The sequence below is a fragment of the Molothrus aeneus genome, chromosome Z, assembly GCF_037042795.1.
Source record: "Molothrus aeneus isolate 106 chromosome Z, BPBGC_Maene_1.0, whole genome shotgun sequence".
NCBI lineage: Eukaryota > Metazoa > Chordata > Aves > Passeriformes > Icteridae > Molothrus > Molothrus aeneus.
The window spans coordinates 52,158,543-52,179,840 of NC_089680.1; positions in this window are offsets into that span (position 1 = coordinate 52,158,543).

Consider the following 21,298-nt stretch of genomic DNA (forward strand, 5'->3'; position numbering starts at 1 on the left):
CAGCTCCCCGCGGGACACCGGCTGTCTCGCCCTGCTATTGTTTTGGTCCTTGTCTTTCGCCAGGCGGCACCGGAAACGCCGCCCGTCCCGGCAGTATTGAGGGCTCGCCCGCTCAGCCATTGATCACCTCCCGTGGTACCCGTGTGATTGAATCGCTGAGTCGTAGAACGGCTTGGGTTGCAAGGGACCTCGAAGATCACAGAATCACAGTATCAATCAGGTTGGAAAAGACCTCTGCGACCATCGAGTCCACTCTGTCCTAGAGCCATCATGTCAACTAGACCTTGGCGCTAAGAGCTACATCCAGTCTCTCCTGAAATACCTTCACCATCTCCCTGGACTTTGAAGAAATTCCCTCTCATGTCCAACCTAAACTACTCCTGATGCAGCTTCAGATAGTGTCCTCTCAACCCAAACATTCTAATTCCAATGCCCAGGACACCTTCCAGAATGGATTGCTCAAGCCTTCTTCAACCTGGCCTTACTCCAGGGTTGGAGCATCAACAGCTACTCTGGGCAACCTATGCCAGTGTCTCATCACTGTCTCAGTGAAGAATTTCTTCCTAACATATAATCTAAACCTGCCCTCTTTAAGTTTAAATTCATTATGCCTTTTTACACTACCTGGCCATGTACACTCCCTCTCCCTCTTTTTCATAAGCCCCCTTTATGTACTGAAAGACCACAGTAAGGTTTCCATGGAACCTTCTCTATGCTCAGTAGTCTCTGAGGGCTGTTGGCCTGTCTTCACAGGAGAGGTGTTATAGCCCTCTGATCATTTTTATGGCCCTCTTTTGGCCTCACTCCAACAGATCTGTGTCTGTCTTGTGCTGAGAATCGCAGACCTGGATGCAGTACTCCGGGTGGATAGAGTAAGGGCAGAGGAGAGGGGGATAATCTCCTCCCTCAAGCTGCTGACCACACTTCTTTTGATGCAGACCAGGATACAATTGGCTCTCTGGGCTGCAAGTGCACACTGGTGCCTGATATCCAACTTTGCATCCTGAGAACCCTCAAGTCCTTCTCCTCAGGGCTGCTCTCAATGACTCCTTCTCCCAGTCTGTCCTCGCATTTGGAATTGCCTCGATCCAGGCGCAGCTCCTTGCACTTGCTGAACTTCGTAAGATTCTCATGGCCCCACTTCTCTGGTTTGTCCAGGTCCCCCTGTGTGGAGAGCTTTGTGGACAGTTGGCTAGCTGAGAAAGGTCACGTCGACATAATACCATTAGTTACATTAGAAGGAGGCAAGTCTAGGATTCAGCAGTCAGTGTCCAACCACTGACAAGGACATTGTGCCCTTGGTGCAACAACAGGATAGAGGAGAGGATCTTTTGCCAAAAATATGAGGATAGTTTCAGCAGAATAACCACAAGAATGTAGAAGTAGTAACAAAATAACCATAAGAGTATAGAAGTAGGCGTAGTTGACTGATAAGTAATTAACCAATAATGAGCTCAGCTTTGCAATATGTATAAGCTTCATTAACACCAATCTAAATATGCGTGAACTATCAATAAAGTTCGAGATGTGCTGGTCACTCATATTGAGTGCTGCTTTTCTTCCGCCGATCCAACACCCCTGGATGACATCCCTTCCTTCTTTTGTGTCAGCTGCCCTGCTCAGCTTTGTGCCATCTTCAGATTTGCTGAGGGTGCCCTGGATCTCACTGCCCATGTCATTAATAAAGATACTGAAGAGCACCAGTCCGAAGAGAGAGCTCTGAGGAAAACTACTCATCACTGGCCTTCACCTGCACACAGAACCATTGACCACAGCTCTCTGGCCAATTCCTCATCCACTGAATAGTCCATCAATCAAATCCATGTCTCTCCAAGTTGGAGATAAGAATGTCATGTGGGACTGTGTCAAAGACATTGCAGAGGTCATCTCTTGGTCTTGCCTTGTCAACTTTTGCAGTCACCCATCACAGAAGGTGACCAGTTTGATCAGGCACAATTTCCCTTTTCTGAAGCTGTGCTGGCTGTCTCAGACCACCTCCTTGTTTTTCATGTGCGTTAACATTTTTCCATGAGGACTGTCCCATGATCTTCCCAGGCACCGAGGTAAGGCTCACAAGTCTGTAATTACCCAGACCATCCTTCATCCCCTAATCAAAAATAGGTATGGTGTTTCCCCTTTTCCTGTCACTGGGGGCTTTGCCTGACTGCCCTGAGTTCTCAAATATCATGCAGGGGGCATGCACCAGGCAGGTTTTGCGGCAGCTAGGATGAAAAAGAGGTGGGGAAGTGGTTATGATGGCCAGCACCTCCTACCCTTCCCTTACAGCATGTTTCCATTGGAAAAGGGGTAGTAAATACCCTTTTCACCATCCACTAGAACAAACTAAAAATACTTTTAAATTTCCAGGACCTTCAGGTTTTGGCAAGGGTGCACACACAACCATTGCAGTGGCAATAGTTAACATAGCTTAAGCTAAGGGAGAAAGAACCAGTTAGAAAGCTTTGAGTGAAAGCATGCACTGTCCCAAGGAGGTTTAGTTAATTAAAATACATGAAGCCTGGGTTATGAGTGATGAAATGTTGCCAGTTTGACAAACACCAAATTTGACCTACTTGCCTATTTGAAGAAAAACATCAGGATAAGAAGTTCCCTTTTCCCTTGAAAACCACTTTTCATATGAGTCAATAAAACAAACACTGTTGAAATGCCTTGCTTGGGCATAATTTACACCTGGGTTTTGGGGCCTGGATGTTAAACTTGAATGGAAATTTACACTCACAAATCATGGAGACAGAGGTGATTTTTTACATGTCCAGTATAACAAAGAAGAACTTTCTACAGAAGACTTATAAAAATATTATTTAGCATTTACTTTAGTAACCAGTTTCATAAAAATACAGAGTGCTCTGGTTGAAATTATTCTGATAATGCCAGCAAATGTACAGTATGTGTATTCAAAGTGAAACATGTCACTTAACTGGGCGTGGGGAGAACAGGTTGGTAAGGTCGTATGTTGTCAGCCTTCCAATTATGCTTTGAATACTGATTTGCAAACCTCTGAATAAGGATATTATCTCTTACCTACCTCTACTATTCCCCAGCTTCCTTGATTCCAGCTTTCCTTACCAGCAGGCTTACCAGTTTTTAATAAGCACTTGTCTGCACTAGCACGCTACCCACCACTGATGCTGGATTGTGGCTGATGCAGGGCCAAATAAACAATCAGCCTCAGGCTAGAACAAAGACCCCTGGGCTCTAAGGCTGCCTTTGAAAGAGTAGGATGAACTTTTGTCTTTGGTGCCTCAGCAAGGGAAACCATTCTGAACTCCATGCCAAAGGTGCAGATGCCAGCGCAGGTGGATGTTGCTAGTGCAGACAAACATGGAGCACACATTTTCCCCTGGCCTCCTGAAGTCTTCACGTGGACCACAGTGCCAGCTACTGTTACTGCCAGGACTTGTGAATTATTCCTTGTTCAATCTCTTAACAGGTCATTAAGGTATTATCTTGTTTGTGTACTTGTTTGCTCTGGCTTCAGGGTAGTTTAGAGCAAGATTTTAATTACCACCTCCATTACATGGAAGAAAATGTCCTTGAAGGTCTGCAAAGGGCAAAACTCCCTCTTCTGCACTCACACCTTTTTACTAGCCTTTTGATCCTCCCCCAGCTCGGGACTACTAAATTTGCAGTGCCAAAATTCTCATTAGCCTCAAGTACTGGGAGGAAAAGCAACAGCTAGAAATGACTGATACATTAAAAAGATAAGAGCACAAACCAATGTCAGAAAAGACTCCTGTCCTTGGCTTCTGACAAGGGGGTTAATAAGATCAGCATGACTACAGAAGTCAGACCTACCTTTCTGCTTTGTTTCCAGCCAAATATGTGAATCAATTGGACACCCGTTCTGCTCACAAGGGACTCTTTGCATGGAGTAATGCCTGGGTAGTGTTTAAGTAGCTCTACACATCGTTCAAAATTCAGCCCTGTTGCTTTGGCAGACAGGGTCTGACCAGGACTTACAGCATGCCCTGCACTCCCAAGACAGCAGAATAAAACAGTAACTAGGATGGGTGGGCATTGGCATTCTCTTTTCCACCCTACCTCAGGTTAAATATGCTTGTTAATTAAATAATTGATATGCAGAAATCTCCCAAGTGCTCATTTACATTAACTACTAAGATAGTTTGAAGAAGGATGCAGCACTGCTTTCCAACAAGCTGTAAAAATCCTACACTTGTTAAACAGTGCAGCTGGAGTCCTACTGCATGAAAAAACAAAAGCCTGTCCCAAAGCACCAGAAAGGTTCTGCCAACACCTCCCCTGCCTTTAGAAGGTCCTCAAACCAAAGCTTTTCAAGACATTTTAATGCTGATTTTGCAACCACAGCTTGAGACTGAAGCAGTTTCCTGCTGGTCTGCCTTCCTCTGACTGAAAATATTATTAGAGCCAGTGCATCACAGTGGAGATATGCAGGATGAGAACAGAATTTTTCCTGAGCTAGTATGACTGACTGTCCTGACACACAAACACTTTTTTCCCTGTACAATGTGTTTTCTTCCAGGAGGAATTCAGAGGGGTGTTAGCCCTCATCCCACTCTCTGTAAATTGTCAGTGATGCAATTTGCTTCTCTACTTACTTCTCTTCTCCTGAACAGCTGAACCTAATGAAGATGACTTTTACCCACAGGTTTCTTTCAGTCACGCAGGCTAAAAAATAAGGCCGCAATAAGGCAGGAATTTATGCTGCCTAAGATAAATGTGCCTGTTTTGGCTCAGGAATAGAGGCTCATTTTTGTCTTCGCAATGGCTGCCCTTCAACTGTGGGACCTTGAAGAGCTAGCATGGATCTGTAGACCTTGGGTGTTTCAAAGTGAACATAACTATGGCCTGAGTATCTCATCATAAAACAAAAATATCCTAATCCCTTGGTTCAGGGTTGTTTGTCTTCTCTGCACAGAAGTGCCACAGGTCCATAATCCTGAAGGCTGGGCAGGTTTCCTAACAGATCCCATAACCTGATCAGCAGGACTGGACAAGTTCAGAAGGTCCCATGTGCCACTGCTTTGCAGAGAGGACCGAGCAATAAAGACCGCACTCATTGAGCTGCCAGTACACTTGGTCTGCAATTAGCTTTGGGTAGGATTTGTAGCTAGCATGTTTCAAAGTGTGCTAAAGTGGTTCAGTGTGTCTTTACTTTTTAACTTACTGCCAAATGTACAGCGCTGTGCTTCAGTTCCACGATGCCTGGAAAGCAGCAGAGGATCCAAGGACCAGCTACATACAATAGTCCACACAGAGGACTCTGCTCTTTCCCTCCGTATCTTGCAATCACTTGCCAAGTAGTGAAAGAATTCTAATGAAAAAGCTTTCCAAAAATACAATACATTAAAAACAAAATATCTCCCAGCTCTAAATTTAGAGACAGTCCTACCTCTAAAGATATTATTACTGTTTAGCAGAAAAACAATGTAAGGTTATTTTGAAAAGGATTTAGAATATAAACCATTTTCATGAAAAAAAATAATATAAGCAAATCAGTCACGGGCTCAGTTTCTGACACCATAAAGATGTGACACAATAAATAGTACAGTACACATGGAGCACATGGGGAGCTTCTCTCCTTTGCTTCAGACTTCATATACCCCTGTCACAGAAGAAAAAGCTGGCAGCTCACCCCTGCCATGTCACATCCCATGTGCTTCTAGGTGCTTCAAGAAAACTGTTGGAGAGATGAGGACATGTCTAAGATGTGGAAACACACCTTTGTCATACAGGCTGACTAACTCAGCCAAGTAACTGATTAAAAGCTGTGAAGACAGGCAAATTGGATTTTAACTGCTCTTGACTGTTAGATTTCCATCTCAGACCCCTCTGAAGTATCTAACTTAATGCTGCTACCTGACACTGAACTCCAAGTTATCTTTACATACTCTCTCAACCAGAGTCACTTCTTTGTGCAAATGCCCCTCACAATATACACATATTCTGGCATGCTTTTGAATACTCTGTAAAAGAAAGAAAATTGCTGTTAGAGGAGAATTCTCCTCATAGGGGCCCAAACCCCAAAGAAGCACTTTCCCGCACATAAGCAAGAAATATGCAAAGCCTTATCTTCTTTCACATGAGGAGCAGAGCTCCAGTTCAGCTGAGTCAGGCAGCCCAGAGCCACCTGCCAGCCACCACAGCCACTAATAATGTTTCATTTCTCCTCTCTGGCTCCTCACTGAGATTTCAGTTTGAACCTCTGTATAGCTGTATCCCTTTTTGTCACCTGGACAAAAGGTGAAATGCTACCACAAGAGAATTTTACATTAGTCATTACATGAAACCAGGCAGAAGGCAGGGACAGAAATCAATGTCACCTGCAGGTTGCAGGTAGAGAGCGTGCAGAACTTAAAATGCTCTTAAAATTATTTTTATATATTTCTCATGCTCAGATGATATGGGGCTTAGAGCTTGTTTCCAGTAGTATCTATTTCTCTAAATGCTTTTTCTGGAGAATAGCTTTTAAAGCTGTTTCTTATAAACAACAAACTGTTGGTTTCTGCAAACCATGTGGAGTGTAGGAAAAGATGGTAAAACAAAGCAAACAAGTGAGGACCTTGATTAAAAAATCAAGCATGTTGTTAGCTTCCATCTGAAACTCCCACTGGTTTATATCAGCTTATTGATTGTATTCTGCTTATAGAAAAATGCTCACAAATGGTTTTACGGAACAGATGGCAAGCATTGGTATCATTTAACCCATCAGATATGATTGTTTTTTTACAACATCTAAAAATTCTCTGGAGTTAATACTACAAGAGAACCCTATGCATTTCAAAAGAAGAAAACATACACCTATGAAAGTAAACCAATTTGAATTGGAGTTTGGGTGAATAGCTGGGGTAGGAGTGAGTGTATTTTGACTACTGCAAAAGTAAACTTACAGGGAATAATTTGGGCAAGGGTGGGGAAGAGGCCTGAGACCATTTCTGGAATGATGTATCGTTTTGAGAGAGATGAGTGTCCTTTGTGTTTGTGGTTTGAACTGAGATTTCAGAGTCCTGAAAGAAGGTCATACAATCTCTTTCTGCACCAGTGCCTCTGATACAAAATGCAGTTAGTTGTTAATCTGTCTCTCAGGGGTATTTTGGAGTTCTCAGATGCTACTGTGACATTTGTGACAGGTGCCAGGGAGGCCCAGAATATCTCAGAGTATTGTAGTGAGCCTAAACAGATGTTGTGGATATATGGATTACACAAGGAGTGTCTTGTTGGAACTAAAAGTGCTACATGCATCTTTCTGTTCTAGGTACTATGTGCAAGTTGTATGTATGAAGGGGGGTCACAGGAGAATAATGAGTACAGATCCTTAAAAGAGATAACAGGTTTTTGAAGTGACATTCCCCCGGGGAAAAGCGATATATAATGATTTGCCCTGTTTGAGAGGTCTGAGGGAGGTTGCCAGCTAAGTGGAAAAACAGCATGCTTGCCAAAAGGGGTCATGTGCCCAGGGTTCAAGAGCTGATGCACCATACTGCAGGGACCCTGTGTATTGGGAGTGAGTGTGCAAGTGTAAAGTATTCTTATTATGTCCTGATTTTCTAATAGATCTTTGTTCAGTGAAAGCCAGATGCTTAGCAGTTAACTCAGAGAATGTTAATGCTTCCAGGCTTTATTGCAAAAGCTTTATTGATGGGGGGATGTGGGAACAGGAAGACTGGAGTGCTGAAACCTCTAAGCAGCAATACCCTGACCCCAAGCAAATGCAGTTTAGCATGCAGAAGAGTCCTTTTGCTGGCATGATTTATGTCATCTGAGAAAGCAGTTTAATTATCCCAGCAGAATACCTCCAAGCTGCTGGATAACATCAATAAATTACAAAGAGGCTGTAATCTAAAACCCCAGTCTGAAGGTTCAAAAAATGCAAAAGGAAAATGTGGAGAGCAAAAGGTCTCAGAGCGGGGAGCTGGAGAAGCTCAAGCAGTGACCGCCACCATGGGAAGTCTGTGGCAGTCACACAACTGGTCTTGCTCCCCTTTTCTTCATGTACATCAAGTGTCTGTGATGATGGGACTTGGCAATGTCATTGTCTATGTATAAACAACAGCACTGTTCGTAATAAACATGCATATTTCACACTACTGTGCCAACTCTGCTGTCTATCGAGCCATATGCTCTTGCAGAGGGTGTCTGAATTAAGTCCAAACTGCTTAACTGTGGAATAAGGGACAGATGTAGCACTGTCCCATTACATTCCACACACAAGGGGTTTCTGGCCCGAAACACTTTATGGTTTTCTTTGGTGTGTAAAATGGACAGAACAAAAATGAATTTTCCTTTACATGATTATGCTCAGGCAAAGAGAAGCAGAAAATCACCCAGGAAACTCCTCATTCACCTGCTCTCAAGGTTGTTCCAGAACTTTTAGAAGAGGGAGTGGAGGAGAGGGAGGGGGAGAAGGATGTGCGCAAAGACCTGGCTGTGAAGGGAGCCTTTGAAGATATGCTGGAAAGCCAGCAGGATGAGTCTGGAATAAGCAATATTTCTGATAGCACCATTGTTTGCCACAATTACTTTTAAGTTTTAAGTTTTATGTTTAAAAATAATTGTGGCAAACAGTAATTAAACAATAGTTTAAAATTGTGGCTGCTTCATTTTTTGAAAAAAACCCACTGTGCCTGAATCTTTGCTGCTCCCTGGTTTTCACACATATCAGCATCTCAACAGTACAAGAAGTTGCACACATATCAGCATCTCAGCAGTACAAGAATTTGGATTTGCTCTTTTTTCTTTTTCTTTCTCTTTTTTTTTTCTTTTCTTTCCTACGAAATGCGCGTGCAAGTTTTCCTCAAAATACAGGCCAGCTCTGAATCGGTGCCTGGGGAAGGCAGCTCTCTCTCCAGCGTTGCCCGCAGCCGGTGGCCAGCAGCAGCATCCCCCCGGGCAGGGCGCATCCCATCCCCGCGCTGGAGCGGGGCATTCCGCCGCGCACGGAGCAGGAGCGGGGCTGCAGACGCGGCAGATGCGCGCCCAGCTGTGCTGGGCTGGGGGACGCTTCGCGTGGAAATTATTTTTTAACGTTCTCACCTCCTAGCCTCGGAAGTATGTGGCAAATATTAGTCGAACCTCCAGAGTACATAAGCTGTGAAGACGGGTCATTCGTCCCCCGACATTCCCCTAAAAAACCCGACAAACCACTGGCGAAGGCAGCGGTCTCTCCCCGCGGGCTCTGCCTGCCCGCCCCGCGCTGTCCCGCTCGCCGTCCCTACCTTGTCCCGCCGCAGCAGCTCCAGGATGTAGCTGAACCGGGTGCTCTCCGCGGCCGCCTCCATGGCCCCTCGCCCGCTCCAGGGGGGATCGCTCCAGGACCGCCCCTGCGCTCCCTTCGTGCCCGCCGCGCTGCCCGGTCCCGGTCCCGGGGCGCTCCGCGAAAGGGCCGCCCTGGTGCCGCAGATGCTCTGCCCGCCCACCCCCTCACGGGACTCGGGATGCTCCCGAGAACGCCTCATCCCGGAGCGTGGCGGCAGGGCTGGCAGGCACCGGGAGGGGCCCAGGAGCACCGCCTCTGCTCAGGTGCCGCGGCCGCGGGAGCTGTGTCAAAGCCGACAAAGTTGCCCCTACTGGTGGTCTCGTCCAAACTGAGTGATGCTGCATCAGTCACTGGGCCTGTGGCATTGGGCTGGTGCCTGTGCATGCCCCACAGGGCAACACCCAAGGTGGGCATGCCTCCCTTCAAAGCACAGCTTGTACTGGATGTATGCTGAGGAACAGAATGATGCATTTGTACTCAGGGTCCATCTGGCTTTCTTAACTTCTAAGCTTTTGTTTAAATGACAAATCGTCTCTCTACCTACTAGTGTGGATAATTGCATACATGATCTCTCTCATGTGTTTGCACTCTACTGGTGACGTGTTTGTGGGGTAACTCAAACGGGAAGAAATCTTCCTGTCAGCTCTTTTCTTCATCCCAGGCCTGATGAAGCTTTTAGGTATGAGATGGATACAACATGCCTGTATACAACTGTGGCAGAAAAACTGGTCCCAGCAACCCAAGTACTATCCTTTGCTTGATGAAGGCAACCATCAGTCCCACTGAAATGTTCACACCAGGCATGAGGATCAGCTATCAGGTGAGGCACTGCACAACCACCCAGACACAGTGGGCAAGGGGACTCCACAGGACAGCTGGGGAATGGTGTTAGACATGTGGCAGACATCACATTTCTGCTCCGTGCCTGTCCCCACTCCATGCCTTTTATACACCTTCCTTCTGGTGGAGGAACTGCAGTTCGCTTCAGCCAGAAGTGGCTCATTTCTCCTGTTCTGGAGTCAAACTTCCCCAAGCACAAAGGTCCCAGCTGCCTGCAAGACCTGGGGGAGAAGCACAGGTGAATGGCCAGCCCACTGCTATCTCACCAGTCCTCTTCCAAGCCGAGAGGTGGAAGGTGACAAGCCTTTCTTACGCTGTAGCTATCAGGTATCCCATGGAGCACATCACCCCTGTGTGGTGAAAACACACCAAAGAGTATTTTATAACAGTATAATGTATCCCCTCAGAGGCTGCATTTCCTAAGATATTGATATAGTAGTAATGTTATCTCAAATTCTCTCTACAGGTTACTCACTGAAATAGTATATCCTTCCTTTCTCAGGAAACGGGACTCATGAATAGCTCGAGACTTTTCTGTTACTAGATATTGCACAATTATGTCTATCAAATTACTCATTATTCAAATAGCTCATTATTATGATATAGACAGGCTTTCAGTGAACTTCTTGCTTTTGTGCAAACAGCCCAGGAATAAACAATAGGCAGTGGCACTGGGGACAGTCAGATATCATTGCCTACACAGCTGAGCAGTCCTCCATATATAATTGAATTCAGTGCGAGATATTTTGCTTCCTAGTTTGATTTCAACTCACCGAATGGCAGTCATGTAGGAAGTTTTCACTACTCTAATTTCTTTGTCTCAGTGTGGGCTGCTGGTAGAGGGCAGGGCTGGCTGAGGCTGGGACAAGGGACTGCCTGAAGGAATACCTTGCTTCTCCCAAGCTGCTCCAGTCCAGCAGCCATCTGCAGCAAACCATGCTAGCCTCAGCAGCACTCCTGCCTCAAGGAAGGCTGTACCACAATATCAGTGTGAATCTCCAAACCATAACCAGCACCAAGAGCAAACATACCTTTGACCCTAGAGCTCCTTAATGACAGGCTGTGTGAAAAGCCAGGGAATTTACAACCCTTTGTGCTCCACAGCACAAGCTGTTTACTCCCTGGAATGCTTTCTGTGGGAGGCCTACCTGCACCTGAACCTCACTGCAGCTTTGTCATGTCTCGGTCAAGCAACCCCCAACAGCCACCAGCCAAAGTATGCGAGACAAGAGCCTCCTCCTGTGCATGCACCATGGATCTGCTCCAAATCAGAGCTCTGTCTTGTGTTCTTCAGCCACCAACCATACCAGTACTGTGAACTATGTGCTCTGAATTTCTGGCTGCTGTCTCATGACTTTTTTTCTTCGACAGTTGGATTTGGGTTGTGTGGTTTTTTCTCTATTTTGGCCAAATCTTGTAGTTTATGGCCAGCCTGGGTTGCAATTCAAGGACTTAGGACAAAAAAAAAGGACAATTCCTTGTTTCCCTTCCTTCACCTGCTCATGTCCCACTTCCATAAATTGATAAATGTAAATGTAAATGTAAAGAGATGTAAATGTAGCTCAAGTCATGAAATCAGCCAGGGTAAAAAGGATACAGGAGAAGATGGAAGAAGCTGATGGTTCTTTCATGATCTCTTCCTGGAGTGGTTTTGTTTCAGGATTAGCTCTGTTAGCACTCCAGGTTCAGATGGCTGCCAGTGATAGTTAAGCATGAGGAAGCCACAAACCACTTTTGCATTGATTTCACAGCTTCGGCAATGGCATCCTCCCAAGCAGCTCTGGCCAGGATGATCCTGGCCCCTGCATCACAGGGCACTCTGCCATCAGGCCTGCAGAAAAGTGTTTTTTCTGCAAATCCAGCAAGCCTGAGCAGAGCCCTGTGGACAGTTCAGCGTCATTTACACAAGCTCTCTCCATATATCAAGACTAGCTAGGAATTTGGGACTATCTTCTGCAGAAGATAACGATTCCTGTAGCCATTCTGAGGGCTCCTGTTTACTTCTCCTTGGATAGCAGACAGTTTGTTCCAGCCTTTGCCTTGAGTGTCAGAAGGCTGACAGGGGAATGCACACTTGGAAGGCTGTAGACAGATGGGGAAGCTTCAAATTGCAGCTGGTGGCCCAGGGGCTTTCACCCCTCTTGGAAGCTGATGGCTGTGTTTTACACAACCTTTACTGAGGTGGGCTGTATATTGAAAATAGCTGGGAGTTCCTCACCTGTTCCACATAAATACAAGATATGAAATTGCTTTTCATGCTTTTCCTTCTTTTGTTTTGTGTTCTACATCAGTTCCTTTCTAAGGAACCAGGATCAAATCAAACCTTCTGCTGTCATGAAATTATTTAAGAGTATGTCATATTATGTTAAAGTGAAACATACAGGATCATATTTGTTTTCTGTTACTTAAACTTGAAGCAGGTCTCCAAAAAGTATTAAGGATACCAGTCAGATTACCAAATTATATAAACTATTTGGTATAATTTTATATCAGTGGAAAAACTGGTCCTGAATTTTAATCCTGAAATGCCATGCAGCACAAGGTTCTGTTGTGGCATATTGGTACACAAATTAAAACACAAAGGAAATTTGTGTTTCCTGACCTGTGAATTATGTTGATTCTCCCAGGACGATGATGACAGCTCTAGATTTTCTCTTTGATCTCCTTCTCTGTCTTAGTTGACTACTAAACTAAATCTGAATGGTAAAGCTTACTCAGATGTTTTTGTCTTTCTGTTCCCCTAGGACTGTGAGGTGTTTTCCCATTTCCATGGCACAGGGAATCCAGTCAAGCACATACCCTCAGTAGCTGTCTAGCACCATGGTGAGGTTGGTCTTCTCCCACTGTGCTCCTGTAAATACACTTGAATTTGTTGGCCATCATCACCTGAGGAAATCCGCTTAAAGGGTGTTTGAAACTAGTTGCAGGTGGTATTGTTAAGGGCTAGCTAAATAATTCAGTATTAAGGAGAGAAAGAGCAGTTCCATTTTATAGGATGCAGGGATCTGTGTAGATGTACTTTCATCTAAGACAACTCCTATGTCACTGAACAATGGAGATGCAAGAAAGGTGATATTAAAGAGAGTGGAAAACTGTGCTAGTGTCTGGCATGAAATGCTTCACTGTTGAATTGTACATGCGAGCAAACATTTGTAATCATGGAAGAAACACCTCTGAAATGAGAGTGTGCATGTCTCTGGTAAAGACTGTGACCTGCTTTTATTCTCCAAGGCCTGCATCCTGCTTGAGTAATATGAAAGAGAATCCATGTGAATAGTTTATGAATTTTATATAAACTCCTTCCTTCTGTGGGGAGTGATGTAGATGTGAACTGTCACTGACAGAAGAAAATTGCCATGAACAGATGAGACCTTATGATGGCTGGAAAGGTGTTGCGAGCAGGACAAATGAGGCCAAACTATTTCAAAGAGCAGAGTACTTGCATGCAGACCTAAACCTCTCCCTGCAATAAACCCCATCTCTAGTTTTTCTAGGCACCACAGGGGAATTTTTTTCTGCCATTTTTTTCCCGCCTGTGCTGCTCTCAGGTAAACAGAGAAGCAAAGTTTCCAAAGTCTCTTGACAAGCAGTCAGAAAACTGTCCGTTTCTGCATCTCTTCCACATTTTAACTGATGTTGTTTTCAAGGTGGCCAACTCCTGCACCTTCACCCTAACAACCATGTTAATGAACTCTACTCAGGATCCAGATTTAGCCTGGGATCCCCAGATCTCTCGCATGATGCAGCTGCCAAAACACATCTTCACTTTCTGCTGGAGAGTTTGATTTTTACCCTTTCAATGTCTCTAAACTTCCTTAGTAATCTCATTTTTATCCCTGATCATCACAGACCAAACCAGGGTTTTATTTATTTTCATGTACTTTAATAGAAAACAGCAAAAACATGAAGGTCACTAAACACATAGGACTTAATATGGCAAATAAACAACATGAGATACTGAAGCAGTGGCTAACACAACATACTTGGTTGCTAATGGCCAGAAGAAAGATTCTCACCCTTTGCCTGTACCTCTCATTTCTCTAACTTCTGGCTGTAAGTCCTTGGCAAATGTAATAAAATTAAAAAGTGAATTCCAAATCCATGATCTATTGGAGCCAAATAATTTGTTCTACTATGCTCAAACCTTTTTGACACTGGAGATACCTATCCTTAGGCTTTTTTTCTTGCTCCCTTTAAAGACCTCTGTTCAAGTTCCATTAATATATTCATTCAGTATTTTTGAGACACAAGCACACAAAATAAAGTACAGAGAGAAAACTGCATCTGCACTGTTTGAAAAATTATCTTTATGTATGATTTCCTCCTAGCCTGTCCCATGGGACACTAGAAGAGTATTACATGCCTCTGGGAACAAGCTCATTTAAAAAATATGGGTTAAGTATGTAGACCACTATTAATATTTAATGCATTGAGTATGTTATTAGATATTTATGAGGAATAAAGTACATAATTATGCATACCATGAATATATCATATAATTGCCATTTTTTGTTGCAACTACTGTTAATCAAATTTGACAATACAAAGAGAATTTGGGCTATCTAGAGTTTTAACAAATATTAATTGAGCAAAACACAGCAAGCTTGAGTCTATTAATTTACTGACTCTATTCAGTTACTTAAAACAATGTGTCTAATGAAGAAATCAGAGACATGCAAATCAGAGAAAGATAAGGGAAAGATGATCACTGCTGAGATCTGCATGCAAATGTTGTCATGTATGTTTTAGTAATTTTATGTGTTTTGCAAAAGGGGCAGGTCTGTAATTGTGAAGGCTCAGAAGAATGAAGCATAGACATGAAAGCTTTTTAGACTCAGCTGGCCTTCAGAGACTATTACACTCTTCTACAAGGCCTGTCCAATTCATGCCTTCAAGGTTTAAGTGTGTCAGCTGGGCTCCTATACTTTTCTTTCAGCTTAACTATACCAGGATTAGGTTTGAATTCACTTTCCTTTTTCAAAGTGGCATGCTGTGCTCCTACAATGAAATTCATCGCCTGCATTTACCCATGGGTTAATAAAGTCTTTAATCCCCTCTAAAGGTGGCTTAAGCTCCCTGCAGACTGGCTGTGCACAAAGCAAGGCGGGTGCAGACCCTGCTGTGCCCAAGGGCTGACCCTCCTGTGTCACACAGCACCAGAGTGAGCCTGCCCCTTTACCTATGTGCCCGCTGGGCATCTGAGGCTCTCCAGAACCCCCACTACTCCACTACACCCCCAATGACTCCATTTAACACCAGTATCCAGCTGGGATCAGCATTTAGGCACGCTGCTGGAGTAGCTGCCTGCAGGAGCAGTGACTCTGCTGCCTTTGGGCAGGCAGCACTGCACTGCTGAGAGCTCCTGAGCCTCCTTCCCCCGCCAAGGCTGACAAAGGCACTGGTGACCTGTCAAAGAACAAGTGGCTCAGACAAAGTTGGCTTATGTATATAAAGGGATGTGCATTGCAGAGCAAAAGGTCAGAAATGTCACCTGGGGTCTGAAGTCACTGCAAAGAGAATTGCTCCTTTTAGTGCTAATAAAAAGCCAAGAGTGGAGTACAGTGACACTCCTACTCCCTGGTCCCGTTGTGTGGAGTGTGGGGCATAACTTTGTTCCTGGCCAGCAGTATTTGGGGTCCAAACCCCCAAATCATGGCTCTGCTGGGTTCCCCATGTGAGCTGCTCTGCAGGGCAAGCAAAGCATCCCGAGGTGCAGAGCCAGGCAGAGGGTGCAGAAGCAGAGAGCCATGGCTCCAGGTGCTGTCCCACAGATACCACTGAGCAAAGTGAGCTGTTGTCAACCCTGCTGTGTGGCTTTGGTCGCCTTCATCTCATGGGTCAGAGGCAGCAGCACAGACTCCCATGATGAGTCCCTGCCATGGGCCCACAAACAACTTACACACTCTTCTGGAGTTGCTAGGAAATGAAATCTCCCTGGATTCCCATGAAAATTTCTTTTCCTTCCTTTGACTTCTACAGACTGCTTGACAAGTACAGCAGTCCTCATCAGGCCTCCCTGATGCAGCAGCCTAACTGGGCAGAACAGACTTCCCTCCAGTTCAGTTACAGCACACTAAATCCACAGAGGCACACTCACTTTGCCCTGCTGTGGAGAGGAAAGTCAAATGCACGTTAGTGTGCCAAGGGTGACCCCTCTCAGTCCCCTCCCCAAATAACTTGTCGGGCAAGGATTTCAAAGATGTTAAAGATAGACAAACTCATACTAGTTTGGAATGTTATATTATTTATTACAATTTTACTGCATTTATGTTGAACTGCATTTATGTTACACACTGAGGTGTGTAAAATGTTGGCAAAATTGAACATTTTAGCCTGGTTTAATTTTTTTTTACCATTAGTTTAAAGCAAACAAGAAAAATCTGTTTCTGAGTGACAGCAGTAGACGAACAGAAGTGTTTACGCTAGAGCTGTCTCAAGACAAGGCACACCTAAAGTGCCTGAATCTTCATTTTCCAGTGTTTCCAGAGCACAAACCTTTACTGAAGTGACTGAGATCGGGGCATTAACATGTTTAAAAAAAAAAAAAAAGTCTTTCTTTATGTCTCTGTTGACCCCAAATCCAGCTAGCATCAAAAAGCACCAGAAAGTTCAATTTGTTCAGACAGGACAAGCAGCCTGTGGGTAGCTGGAGAAGGCTGGGCAGCTAGTAAGGGGATGGGAGGGGGGTCCAGTCCAGACTGGCTATCATATCAACAGCTGCTGTAGAATTTAATTTCCTTTTATAGAAGGGAAACTGTGGGAACTGTTGCTCTCCAAAGTCAGTGGAGCCTTTGGTTTAAGAAACTGCCCTCCCTGGGGAACAGATGCTGCGTAACATCTCAGATGCCTGTGTGTTTGCTCAGGTTTCTGCTGCAGCCAAAACCAGCGTGCTTGTGTTTTTGCTTTATGCAGGGACCTGTGATGCCTGCCTTCTCTGTGGCTTCTGGACCATGACTTGGAGTCACAGGACCTGAGAAAGCCTTCAACAGTCCTGAGAGGTTACAGGCAGAGGCCAAGGGAAATGCAGTGTTAGGACCATCCAGGGGCATAAGGAGAAACGTGCCAGGAGCATTCCTGCTGCTCTGTACAGGGCCCATGGGGCACAGCCCAGGCTGTGATGCCTGGCCAGGTCTGTGCTGGTGGCCACTGAGCTCAGAAGTTGTCACAAGACTGGGGAACAGCTTTCCCGCTGATAGCTGCCATTCCCAGCTCATGCTCAGAGCTGGCAACGCCCCTCAGCAGGAAGAAGTGTGCATCCTGGGAAGAGTAAACATGTGCTTCTGCTGTTCCCTCATTCCTGTGTTTAATAAAAACTAGGATAAACCAGGGCTGGCAGAAGAGAAGGGGACAGGACTTGTCTTAAGGCCAGGGAAGCTCACCTTGTTAGAGCAGTTAACACCTTTTCTTCAGATGCCCACCATCGCAGTCCTCACTTGTACCAGCAGCTCCTCACTCTGTAGAATTAAGTTGTTGGAGGCTGGAGTTTCTTTACACTGAAAACAGATGTCAAGGCATGGAGCCATCAGAAAAAAATTGGTGGTAGTAGCAGGTTGCATGGTGTGCACAGGAAGCTATCTATAGCAACTGGGAAGTCACAGAGGGCATGTTATCACTGCCCTGCAGGACTCATTCTGGCCACATACAGGGAGTTATATATAGAGCTGTATACAAAAATATAGAAGAGCCCCATGCCTGTGTTGGAAAGCCTCATCAGGACTTCTCTTGAGCAGACTCCTGTCCTTGACCTCACCAGAGAACTGCATATTTCAGAGGATATTTTGGAAAGATGCTGGACAGCAAGTACCTCCTGAGGACAGCTAATCTGTAAAACACAAGTGTACAGACCAGAGTGCATGTATGCCCAGTCTAACTAAGATTTCTGATTCCCTTCTGAAGTATTTTTGTGCTCTTTGTAGAAACCTTCCCCCTGTCCCGCCTTCCCATCTATGTACCTCACAGATTGGCTCCACAATAAACTGTCCCACCAGAGCAAAGCTGTCTTTGGTTTAAGAATCCACAGGTTTGGGAATCTAAATAACTGTAAGAAATAGTCCACCAAAGTGCCCCAAGGCAGGATAAACTGTTCCTATACCAGGCCCAACAGTTCTTAGTCTAACCTGCTGTGAAAGAGCACCCCTGACAAATGCTCCCTGGGCAACAGGTTTACACAGATGATCCCTTTCCCCATTGTATTCAAAGGAGGTTTTAATGATAAAATAAGCAGAATGGATATTGAGACAAAGATGAAAATTCAGTTTGGTCAAGTGAGCTTATTCTAGTAAGGCTTGGCTGTAATTTAAAGAAGGTTGTTACACAAGATTTCTGGACAGCAAAACAGCAAATAAATATAGCTCTGTGCTTAGGGAAACCTTTAAATTAAACAAAAACAGCATGCAATTTCAACAGCACTCTTGCATATTTGGCTTTCCAGGCAGCATAAGCACCTGTCCCACAAGCACTCACGAAGAGCAATAAACTACAGAAAATCTTGACTCATTTTCACTTCAAATTTTTCTTCTGCAGATTTCATGTAAAAGGATAAGGTGGGATTCTCCCTCCCAGGGTGAGGCAGAGCCTTTGTCTCATGTCTGGAGCAAAGGGAACACAGGGAGAGTTCTGGATGAAGCCCAGGCTGGATCTTGCAGAAACATGAAAGCCTCCATGCTCTCCCAGATTCAGCATCCAAAGCGGTTGCTTTGGTGGTGCACAGGTGTGGTGGGCTGACCTGGGCTGGGCACCAGATGCCTTCCAAACCACTCTGTCACCCTCCTTCCCAGCTGGACAGGAGAGAGAAAGTAAGATTGAAAAGGACTCACAGGTTCAGACAGGGCAGTTTACTAAAGCAAAAGTGAAAGTTTGCGCATGCAAAAGCAAAGAGAAAAAAATAGGTTTATTCTCTACTTTCAATTGTTGGCGAGCAACGTTCAGCCACTTCCCAGGAACAAGGCTTCAGCACCTGGAGTGGTTGCTCCAGAAGGCAAACATTGTAAATAAAATCGTCCCACTTCCTCCTCCTTTCCTTAGCTTTTATATCTGAGCTAATGTCATTTGCAACGAAATATTCCTTGGGTCAGTTTGGATCAGCTGGCCTGGTTGTGTCTTCTCCCAGAACCATGCCCAGCCCCAGCCTACTGATGGGGTAGGCAAGAATGCTGGGGAGACAGTACTGACACTGTGCCAGCACTGCCCAGCTGCAACCAGAGCACCACTGTGTTATCAGCACCTTTCCAGCTGCCAGTGTAAAGCACAGGACTGCGAGGGCTGCTAAGGGAAAATGAACTCAGCCAGACTCAACACAACAGATTAGCTCCTGGTCCTCATACTAGGGCTTGGTTATCATCACTGTTGGGTGTTAACATGGAAGTCGCTTTCACAAACAGAATAAAATTATCAAAACTCAGCTGTTACATTCATATCTCCCTCCTTGTATTTATGAATTTAATATAAACAACTTGTGTGGCAAGTTGAAACCTCTTTCCTGAACATTTTTAATTCTCAAGTGAGAGAGCATGCAGATTGTTGTCACAGAGACTTTTCTCTTCCTCAATGAACTTTCTCTTTTTACTGCAAGTCAGGACGATATTCTTCCTCAGAATCCTACTTGTTCTCCAGTGATAGCAGCCTGTCCAGTCCTATTCCCAAGTACCGAGTCTGTATCTGCAGATAAAACATTTTAAAGGATGCCAGTCTCACCTTAGTGGAAGGCAAGATCATGGAGTAAATCCTCCTAGAAATTATGGTAAGGCATGTGGAAAATAAGTAGGTGATTTGTGACAAGCCAGTATGGCTTCACTAAGGGCAAATAGTGCCTCACAATTTTGGTGGCCTTCTAAGATGGGCTTACACTGATGGATATGGAAAGGGCAGCTGACATGATATATGTGGACCTGTGTAAAGCCTTTGACACTGAACTACATGACATCCTTGCTCCAAACTGGAGAGGGTGGACCACTCAAGGGATAAGGAATGGGCTGTACAGTCTTGCTGAAAAGAGTTGTGGTCAACACCAAAGGTCCAAGCAGAGACCAGTGATGAGTGGCCTTTTGGAGGGCCTGGTGTTGGGACTGGCACTACTCCACAACCCTGCGGGCAGCAGGGACAGGGGGACTGAGTGCACCCTCAGCAAGTGTGCCAGTGACTCTGAGCTGCTTGGTGCTATCCACACACCAGAAGGCAGGAATAGCATCCAGAGGGACCTGGACAGGCTTGAGAAGGGGGCTTGTGTGAACGTCATGGAGGAGTTTGGTACAGCCAAGAGCCAGGTCCTGCGGACAGAAGTACAGACTGGGCAGCAAATGGATTGAGACCAGCTGTTCTGAGAAGGGCTTGGGGGTGCTGCTGGGTGAGAGGCTGGACATGACCTGGCCCTGGGCACTCACAGGCCAGAAAGCCAAATGTGTCCTGGGCTGCATCCAAAGCAGCGTGGGCAGCAGGGGAGGGAGGGGATTCTGCCCCTCTGCTCTGCTCTGGTGAGATCCTATTTGGACTGCTGCATCCATCTCTGGGATGCTCAAGTTAAGAAGGACACAGACCTTCAGGAGTGCATCCAGGGGAGGCCACGAAGATGATCAGAGGGCTGGAACATCCCTCCTGTGAAGACAGACTGAGAGGGGCCCGTTTGACCTGGGAAAGAGAAGGCTCTGGGGAGACCTACAGCACCTTCCAGTACATGAAGGGACCCTACAAAAAAGTTGGAGAGGGCCTTTTTAGAAGGGCATGTACTGACAGGACAAGGGGGAATGGATTAAAATTGAGAAATTTTAGGTATTAGGAGAAAATTCTTCACTATTGAGGGTGGTGAGGCATTAGGAAAAGGTTTGCCCAGAGAAGCTGTGGTTGCCCCATCCCTGGAAGTGTTCAAATCCAGGCTGGATTGGGCTTTGAGCAACCTGATCTGGTGGGATGCCTCCCTGCCCTTGGCAGGGGAGTTGGATGAGATGATTTTTAAGGTCCCTTCCAACCCAAATCATTCCATGATTCTATGTTCTCACAATGTAGTTATCAAACAAGGCACTTCTCCAGTGCCTCAAAAATAAAGCAGTAGTGTCAGGGTTTGCTGCCTTTGATGGGTTCAGCTTGAAAAACTTTGGAGGCTGTCATGCTCTGTGCCCTTGGGAAGACAGGTCCTCACCCAGAACATGTAACTTGGGAAAAAACACACAACAAGAGCTACAGTTAAAAAGAAATTACAGTTTTCCCACA